The sequence below is a fragment of the Antedon mediterranea genome, chromosome 1, assembly GCF_964355755.1.
Source record: "Antedon mediterranea chromosome 1, ecAntMedi1.1, whole genome shotgun sequence".
In the NCBI taxonomy this organism is placed as follows: Eukaryota; Metazoa; Echinodermata; class Crinoidea; order Comatulida; family Antedonidae; genus Antedon; species Antedon mediterranea.
Window position 1 is genome coordinate 4,796,881 of NC_092670.1, and position 11,191 is coordinate 4,808,071.

Here is an 11,191-nt window from a genome sequence, read left to right on the forward strand (position 1 = left end):
AAATAAAAAAAAATCTCCTATTTATACAATTTAAGGGAAATATAACCTATATACCAAATACTAAAATATTTATTGAGTTAAGTGAAATACTTAATATTCAAGGGAAATATCCCACTTAAGTGTGATTGGTGAATACGGCCACAGGATTCTAAAACCACTCGGGACAACCAATGAATGTATCACAGTCTTGTTCTTTTTTTTGTATATAAGTTTATAAAAGTTTTAAAACTTTTTTTTAACGTCATGTATACGAATATTGCTTCTATAATGATACAGAGCGATCACAGCAAACATCTTGACGTTTTACTACATTATTTTGCTAAGTTTACATTACCATACTTTTGTATATAATTATGCTAGTAAGTTTATGATTTGTACAGATCATTAGGAACATAGAAGGTGAGATTGTTTACCTCCACTATTCAAAATAATACTAATGACTTCCAGGATGGTCGAAGTAGGCCTATATTAATCGAAAAATGTCCAGAAACTCAACAGTTCTTTTTTGTAGCCGACACGTTGTATATCGCAAACTTTATATCGACTTCCATTTTAGTATTAGATTTTAACAGACAAGAATGGTATTAGCTTACAAGAAGTAGACTTAATAGACTTAATTGATCTGTTTTGAAGAGAGGTGGCTTTCCAGAATTCATTGTTTATCAGTGAGCAGGTAGGCGAAATTTCAAATACGTCTAACGGGTTATTTCCTAAAAAAGAGCTCAACCAGTGTTTTGTATTTTTTCTAATAAAAAAATAATTATATTTACAATGCTAACATTATGTTTACTGTTTATTTGGATATTTGAATTTACTACAGGGCGCGTAGTCGAATATATCAATATTTCGATATTTAACTTGTCTCCGGTAGAAAAATTGTAGCAAGTTAATAAAATGTAGTTGATAACACTTTATTATAATAAAAACTCTAGATTAGTATGCGGCAATGGAAAAGAATCCTTGCTGGTTGATTTTTGTTCTTTGTGAACACGGTGGTAAAACGTTTTTCCAGAAGTGAATGTACAATAGATTTTTGTTAAATATTTTCTATGAAATGTTATATAATTGCGGAATATATTATCATGATTGTATAAATGCCTGTTCTTTAGTCCATGATTTAATCAAGTTTTCTTTAGTCTGTGTACCGTCCGATCGTGCATGATTAATATGCGGCTATGGAAAAGAATCCTTGCTGGTATAATAACGCATGGTTGATTTTTGTTCTTTGTGAACATGGTGGTAAAACGTTTTTCCAGAAGTGAATGTACAATAGATTTTTGTTAAATATTTTCTATGAAATGTTATATAATTGCGGAATATATTATCATGATTGTATAAATGCCTGTTCTTTAGTCCATGATTTAATCAAGTTTTCTTTAGTCTGTGTACATCCGATCGTGTGAGGGGGATATCCATGATCTACGCTAACACATTTCCAATGCAAACATCGTATCGCGGATTAATCATTTAATATTCTGATTTATATTCTTTCATGTAACGAAATGCACTCGGAAAGGAGTTCAATAGAGTAGTTATTGGATATCATGTGACCCACAATCCTTCAATTGGACAATAATCTACTAAAGTGTGTTATAATAGAGTTATAACAGTAACGTGATACCGTGTGATTTTTCAGATAGAATTCTTGTATTAAACGGAAAGAAAAATATTGTATTTTAACACCTTATTTTCTGAATTAAGTCAATCCTGTTTTTGATAAAAATAAAAATAAATTTTCTTTAATATTATTGTTTAATGTAAATAAATGTCATGTACAGTGATTTAATAAAGCACTATTTACATTATATTTTTGTTGCTTATAATTAATTTAATTAGAAAGTCAATAGCTTATCCTTCCTAATAACATAACTTCGATATAAGAAAAGTAGAATATGTAAATAATTTCACGTCAAGTAATGTAAAATGAGTGCGGTACCCATGTAGTCCCCTCCCCCTCTTCATATCTTCCCTCGCTTACGGTACAGTAAACATATTGACTCAACATTTTTAAATTGTGTCTAAAAATACTTACAATGTACAATAGACACCCAAATAAGACCAAAAAGAGCGGGTGCTTGTCAATTTGGTTACCAATTGTCTTAAGGGGTAGTTGTGCTATGGGATAGTTGTACTAAAGGAAAATTGTACTATGAGATAGTTGTCCTAGGGTAATTGTTCTAGGGATTAGTTGCTTTAGGGGTAGTTATCCTAGGTGGTAACTGTTCAGGTGGTAGTTATCCTATGGGGAATTATCCCGGGGGTAATTGTCTGGGTGGTAGTTATCCTTGGGGTAGCATGGGGGTAATTGTCCGGGTGGTAGTTATCCTAGTTGTAGTTATCTTGGGATAATTTTCCGGGTGGTAGTTACTCTAGGGGTAGCATGGGGGTAATTATCTGGGTGATAGTTATCCTGGGGTAATGTTTTCCAGGGGTAGGCCTGTTATCATGAGGGTAATTTTCCGGGTGGTAGTTACGTAGGGGTAGTTATCCTGGAGGTAATTGTTTGGGTGGTAGTTATCCTGGGGGTAATTGTCCGGGTGGTAATTATCCTAGGGGTAGCATGGGGGTAATTTTCCGGGTGGTAGTTATCCTAGGGGTAGTTATCCCGGGGGTAATTGTCTGGGTGGTAGTTATCCTTGGGGTAGCATGGGGGTAATTGTCCGGGTGGTAGTTATCCTAGTTGTAGTTATCTTGGGATAATTTTCCGGGTGGTAGTTACTCTAGGGGTAGCATGGGGGTAATTATCTGGGTGATAGTTATCCTGGGGTAATGTTTTCCAGGGGTAGGCCTGTTATCATGAGGGTAATTTTCCGGGTGGTAGTTACGTAGGGGTAGTTATCCTGGAGGTAATTGTCCGGGTGGTAGTTATCCTTGGGGTAATTGTCCGGGTGGTAGTTATCCCGGGGGTAATTGTCCGGGTGGTAGTTATCCTTGGGGTAGCATGGAGGTAATTGTCCGGGTGGTAGTTCTCCTAGTTATCTTGGGGTAATTTTCCGGGTGGTAGTTATCCTAGGGGTAATTGTCTGGGTGGTAGTTATCCTGGGGTAATTTCTGGGTGAGTTTTCCAGTGGTAGGCCTAGTTATCCTGAGGGTAATTGTCCGGGTGGTAGTTACGTAGGGGTAGTTATCCTGGAAGTAATTGTCCGGGTGGTAGTTGTCCGGGTGGTAGTTATCCTGGGGCTATTGTCCGGGTGGTAGTTGTCCGGGTGGTAGTTATCCTTAGGGTAATTGTCCGGTTGGTAATTGTCCGGGTGATAGTTATCCTGGGGGTAGTTGTCCGGGTGGTAGTTATCCTGGGGGTAATTGTCCGGGTGGTAGTTATCCTAGGGGTAGCATGGGGTAATTTTCCGGGTGGTAGTTATCCTAGTTGTAGTTATCTTGGGATAATTTTCCGGGTGGCAGTTATCCTAGGGGTAGCATGGGGGTAATTATCTGGGTGGTAGTTATCCTGGGGTAATGTTTTCCTGGAGGTAATTGTACGGTGGTAGCTGTCCGGGTGGTAGCTGTCCGGGTGGTAGTTATCCTGGGACTATTGTCCGGGTGGTAGTTGTCCGGGTGGTAGTTATCCTTGGGGTAATTGTCCGGTTGGTAGTTGTCCGGCTGGTAGTTATCCTTTGGGGGTAATTGTCCGGGTGGTAGTTGTCTGGCTGAAGTTATCCTGTGATTAATCGTCCGGGTGGTAGTTGTCCGGGTGGTAGTTGTCCGGGTGGTAGTTATCCTGGGGGTAATTGTCCGGGTGAGTTTTCCAGTGTTAGTTGTCCAGATACTGGAAAATTCAGATGATGTAACCATGGAGGAAATATATTTCCTCCATGATGTAACATATAAAGCCTATTGGAATTTAAAACAGCTATTTATAAAGTTTTATAAAATTTCCCGTAGATAATATATAAGCATATATCTAATTAGTCTGGTATATTTTCTGAAGAAGAACTTGATATCAACGTCAATGTTTTCTCAGCATCAGAGTGATTCTCGTTTACAGCGACTGTTAAATTTACCGATACCGTAATTCATTATGTGAGTACAATCATCATGTGTAATTAACTTCCTATTTAAAACTACACTAAGGGTTAAGCATAATGCAGAGCAATTAGGCCACAGAGCACCGACATAATGAAACGGAAAAATATCGTTTGGGGGTGGGGGGGGGGGGGGGGAGGAGGTTAGATCCATAGTTTGGTCATGGAAGTATACAATTAATTGTATATCTTCATGGTTTGGTTGAGTTGGCACGCTTCTTTTTCAACTTAACCAGCATGACTAACCAAAACATCTCGAAAACTATAGGCATTTACTATAATTATATGCTCATAATTTGAATATAAAGTCTAATTAGTAATAATTCAGCTAATCACCTAGCATGCTAGTAATAAACACAATTATATTAGGCCTACCTGTGAACAATCAGAGGTAGTTTTTAACTCAGACGTTTCGTTGTTTCAACTAAACAATACAAAACACATTATTAAATATTACAATCGTTTAAAGTCCCTTAACCTAACCCTTTTGTGTGAACAAAATTCCGAGGTCAATGTAAACAATCAATAGACCTAAACCATTTATATCTGGCCTACACTGTAGTACAAACATTGTAATTGTGCAGTAAATCAGGAGACATTTGTCTAAAGTTGTTAATAATATAAGGTATCAATTGGTAAAAACAATTTAGTCTTGTTCTACTTTATGATTATATGAATGATTATTCAACAATGACCTTGTCTTAATGAAAATTGTGATGATTTTTATAATGGTAAATTCCATTACATCATCATGGAATTTACCATTATTAATAATGCTATTATCGACAAAAGGCCGACACGACAAAAATAACATTTTATTTTCTTATCTAGGTTGGGTTTTTTGTATGTATTGTGGGGAAGGGGTGTGGGAGCTTGGGGTTCATTGGAGATATTGTATGAATCGTTCTTTATAGTCAATATGCCAAAATATGACTATTTGTACTTAATACCAAGGCAATCAAACAACAGGGCGCGATATTTCCTTTCGTACATAAGGGGACCCCTCGTGAAACGTCACAAAATAAATATGAATATTCATTAGTCATATCCATAAGGTGTGACGTAAGAATTGAGCTAACTACAATTCGGTAATGCAAACGATTTCTGTCGAGCCGTCGTCTCGTCTGTGTAGTCGAGTGTATTATTAGTATGGACTGTACATGTCGATGTATGGAGTTCGACTCCCATGAGCTACTTCTTTTACTTTATAGTGATTATTTAGAGGGTTAGGTTTAGTCATATTTAGGAAGTACTTCGGCTACCTTTCACATGGGGTCCCCAACTTATGTACGAATAAAAAATTTGCCAAGATGGAAATTGTTAAATGGCATAGACAAAATATTTCAGATTTAATTGTTATTTTATAATAAATATTCATATGATGCTGGGCAAATATTGTATTGTTTTTACTTGTGTTAATTTGCTAAATACTATTATTTGTTTTTTTAGATCCGCACCTCTGTGCCATACAATCATACTATTTTATTATTATTATAAGTCTTATTCACTTATTTTTCAGTAGCGAGGATGTTGCCAATAGGCCTATATATGATACTGTTGCAGATAATATATATTATAATATTCTCAGACGCAAGATTGATTAAAAATGTCACTGAAGGGACTAACAGCAGAGATGTATTAAACACACACTCACCCACACGCTCTGTACAGGCACATTATCAAGCTACGATTGGATGTGAATTTAAACTTTATTTTTCCTGCACTGGAACACATGAGGATGTATTTCTGGTTCGGGTTCTAGATGATACAAAAATAAATTGTTCATTAGCAACAAACAATTGTATTCAGACTAATCATAAAGGCAACACGGTGATAACGTTTCTGAATGTGACACTTGAAAACGCAGGCAATTTTACTTTTCGATGCCACGGAGCAAGTTCACCTCATCATTACATTTCAACCTTTGAGGTATTTGTTGGTGAGGGCAAATGTAGTGATCATCATGACAATTACAAAGTACTATAAGCCCAAAACGACGCTACAACTAAATCAAACAGCATCATTACTTCTGCAGCTATATTTCTTATTGCACTAGCTGTTACGATAGGTCATCCATAAACAACAAGGCATAATACATTGCTGCAATCGCGTGCTGAAGTTAGGGTTTACCGACCAACCGACCGACCGACATAGTGAGCTGTAGAAACAGCAACCAAAGCAATTTTAACAACCAGTGCCGCTGATGTTCTTAACTATAATATTATGTAGAAGATGAAACAAGCGCCGCATCAATGTATGTATGTAAACGCCGTAGGCTTAAAGTGGCTACAAAAATGAATAGTGCTAGCTGCATGGATTTTGGCTGCTGAGTACCCACTGGTGCTTTTCATATGTCCCGCCAAAAGCTAAAAAACGAAGATATTAAAAAAAATAAACAAAACAATAATTTCAAAAGCGTTAATATCCTCCACAAAGGCCCAATGCCGAATCACATCATTTATTATTTAGACATTCACTATATAGAACATTGTTGAAAAGCCATGGATACACAAGACCAACACACGAAAATTATGATTATCAAATGTATGTATTAACATTTAACATGCCCTTATATACGTACCATTATTATAGAAAGTGGTTATATCTATCAAAGTCAGGGCCATAATAGGCCTAACTGTGGAACGAAACGTTTTACAAAAGTTTACAAAGCGACCAGGCGTTTATTTGATCATTTCTTGATAGCAATGTACATTTTTCTGCATATTTTGTATTATCTTTTTAGCCACGTAGACAAGGTACCACAGCCAAGCAGATCTAAATTATACAATTTGTGGCTTAAGTTGGCAAACTTTTAAAGTTCTTAAAGTGTAATATTGCAGTTATATCCATACCATAGATTTTGTGTAACAGCTTTATAATTTGTATGTAGAACTTTACTGATATCGTTTTTCTCTTTAAGTTAATCAATTCTAATATAATTAATACTGACAATTTATTTAATATTCGTAATCCACAACGTGTTACTCGTAGCTCTTCTTCTGTTGGTACTCTTTTTGATATTCGTCGCTGCATGCAGGACTGAATCTTCTTTTCAATCATATATCCCACGTGTTACCAGAATTTGGAATAACTTTCCCGGTGAAATACGCAACTTAGATATTTCTATCTTAGATATTAATTCTTTTAAAACCAAATTATTAAATTATCTCAATATTTATTTTTTAAATCATTTTGATATTGAAAATGTGTGTAGTTGGTCGCTTTCTTGTAGATGCTTTAATTGTAGAACGTAATAGGCCTATTATTTATGTATTTATCTCTTTCTTTCTGTGCTCTGTATGTTCTGGGTTGACCAACTATAGCATAGGTGTTTAGCACCTGTTTGGTCTTTTCTTGCTCCCTTTATAATTGTTTTGTTGTCTTCTTTGTATTGTATATGACAGAAAATTGAATAAATAAAAAAATAAAAAATAAATTAAGTACAACTATCGATCTCTTTAAAACTATAGAGAGATTACCAGTAAAATCTTGATATTTTTACTACAACATTTTACTTATTTAGTATATGTAAATTAGATCAGGAAAATTAATACCAATGCATGGTAAATATTTTAAAATTGATAATCAAAATCTGTGAGTGATTACTTTTTCGTAATTACGAATCTTAGTAGGCTACTGGACGAATAGAATGTGTTGTGATTTATGCAAACAGAGTCGTACACGAAGCAACAACCACAAATTTAAAATAAAAGATCTTAACAAATAACTAAAATTAAATAATAATAAAGAGCTTAACTAATTGTTCATCTTTTATTTATTTTTATTTTATATTTATTATGATTATCAATTTTATATATATAATTTCATTATCGTTAGTAATTTATATTTTTCTGAAAATTAAGGTATTGTATTTCTCTTAAAAGCATAATTTGTTTGTACATAATCATTTAATTCATTAATTTATTAACAGAAAAAGAACTTTAAAAGATGGCAGGCCAACAACTAAGTCAGTCACATGTTATAGTTTTCATGTTTGAAAGTGTGAATAATAGACAACAGAACAAGAAGAATTGAACTGGAAATCTCCAAATTTGAGAGGATCTGGGAAAAAATCTATGCATACTAGTTAGTAAAAGAAAACAAATCGTAGCTGATGTCATTGTGAAATACCTTAGGTCTGTAAGTCTTTATTAATAAATGTTAAACTTTTATAGTCATTTGTTTGTGTACTCTTTATATAACTTAATAGTAATTTAATTACAACTTAAACGTTTGTTGTTATTTTTCATTTTGTCTGAGTCGTCAGTTTTTTTACTTTTATTCACTTTTATTATGTTTAAACAATCAATATAACACGCTGTAGACGATTGCATTTTATATACATCTAGTTAAATCCATGTCATTTGACGATTGCAGGTCACATGGTGTGCAATAGTATATAAATAATGAATGATACGAGTGTAATGGTATAAAATAATGACATGAGGTGAATGATGAAAGGTTATATTTCAACGAGGCCACTCACTAACTCACGAAAAATATTAAACTTTGTGTAATGTTATTATCAAACTGTAATTGGTGCCTTGCACGGTTGGTTGTAAGATTCAAGCATAAAAACAGAATAAACAAGAAATATTTCTTACAAAAAACGCCGCGTAACTTTCTGACTGGACAGTTGTAAGAACAGTCTTCATTAATTTAATATAATAGGTCGGCCAATCAAAACGCAAGTGAACAATTGGGACTTTACTTGTGATTTATGTCATTGGCCTGTCAGCACAGTCGTTTCTTTCTAGAATTAAACGCACAAACTTGTATTGGGAATAATTTATGTTTATGTGGTTATTACTATCGCATTTAGGTATTGATAATAATAATAATATGGCTTTTGAATATATAATTACTGTCTGTAGAATAACATTTATACATTTTCGGTTCGCGATGAAAAGTTATATGAATGGGTATTTATAATAATAGTATGGGTTGTATTATTGCTAAGCTATCACCAAATCGCGTTATACCATTATTTCTCAGGGTTTTTTGCACCATTGATCAATACCAAACGCTTATCGGTATTATAGTTTTTAATGAATCATTACATTAATAAAAATACCCAATTAAATCAATCGCGTCAGTCCAATTCCGACTTATGTTTCGATCACATAGTTCTGTGTCTACACTGTCCCAACTAGTTTAACAAAAAAAGTGTGATGTGCCCAAATATGGTAGTGATATGCCCGAATATCGTAGTGGACATCGTCATGTCTATATAATATGGGCACATCATATTTAGTTTGATAGTATAGACAGAGCTTAAGGATTATATTTAAAAAATGTTTTCTTACATTTTGAAAAAAAGTATTTATTTGTTTATAAGCCCAATTTTCCAGTCTTAATTTTACATTTTGAAAAAAAAGTATGTTATTTGTTGATAAGCCCAATTGTGCAGTCTTATTTTACATTTTGAATGAAAGTATTTATTTGTTGATAAGCCCAATTTTGCAGTCTTATTTTACATTTTAAACGAAAGTATTTATTTGTTGATAAGCCGAATTTCCAGTTTAATAATAATGACCCCTTCCACAGTGCTTATACCATATACATTTTACATGATATTGACCGTGGGTTCTTTACGCCTCTGATGCATTTGTTTTTATTGTACCTTTTTTTTAATAAATTATTATATGTTTAGGCCTAATCACACCCAATTTAATGAAACGGTCAGATTCCGATTTCAATTGAACGAAAGTAGTACTGTATTTAATATTCATTGATAAGAAGCCAAGGGTCCCATGGCGTTAGCCGATATCTTGAGCATTTGACTCATGTGTCAACCTGTAACACAAATCATTCTTCAAAATCTAAAGAAAGAACCTCACACGTCTTTTTTGTGAGTGATACACTATGGATATGCTCACGGAAATAATATGTGGACATTGCAAACAATCATAGGCCTACAGTAACAAACATAACATGGCTAATAAGCATAACATTCAGACTTGTTTGTTTTCTAGTGGATTTTTATTTACTTTAGCATGTAGAATAAAACTAGTAACAGTGGCTATATTAATAATTATTATACTGATTATTCTTGATGTTATCGCGTCTAATAATAAAATATTTTGTTGTTGATAAGCCCAATTTTTCAGCCTTGATTTTAGATTTTGAACGAAAGTATTTATTTGTTGATAAGCCCAATTTTGCAGTCTTAATAATGACTCTTCCACAGTGCATTTTACATGATATTGACCGAGGGTTTTTACGCCTCTATAGCCACTTATATATACCACAATTAATGTACTTTTTAAAATGAATATTGAAATGTTTCAACATACCCAATTTAAAAAAACGGTCCGTTTTCGAGTTCAATCTTTTGATTAGAGAGGTTGGAGTTTCATTTTGAACGAAAGTATTTATTTGATTGATAAGCCAAATTTCTAGTCCTAATGATTTGAGATTCAACGGGTTTTGCTTTCAATTGTATAATAATATAATTATATATATATATATAAATATAATATTAAGTATAATTATGAATTCACCAACACTTTCAGGCCCAATAACAATGATCCCGGGCCCGAGTTTTTGTAGACCGGACTTCCATGCACAGCCACATGTTAAGGAATATGAATCTCTTTATGATTTTAATATGGTTCGAAATGATATTACACAACAACGATTAGACAGCAACTGTGCAAGAGTCCAACTAATAAAATCGGAATGATCAATACACTAGGACGATAACGATCGACGATAAATAGACAAATGTGCATTTTTAATACATAAACCAAAAGAAATATAAACACGTCCAATCAAATAACGTCATGATTAGTAAGACCAATAATATCGTGACAATACAGCGATTTTATTTTTTTAATTTATCATGACGTCATTTGATTGGAATTTGAAAAACATTATTTTTATCAAAGACAGCATAAATGATTATCCTATAGGTCTAGAACGAAAACCTTTCTAATTTCTTTTGGTTTATGTAAAAAAAATGCATGCTATATATTTATCGTCCGTCGTTATCGTCATAGTGTAATTGATTACGAAGTTACATGTCATTTTCACCTATCACCAAAAAACTAACCTTTTCAACACTAATTAATTGTTACGAAGCCAATTTATATTATATATTTCATTAAAATTGAACTTTACGGTAAATGAAGAGTAAGTATCAGTTAATATGAATAATATAACTAGTA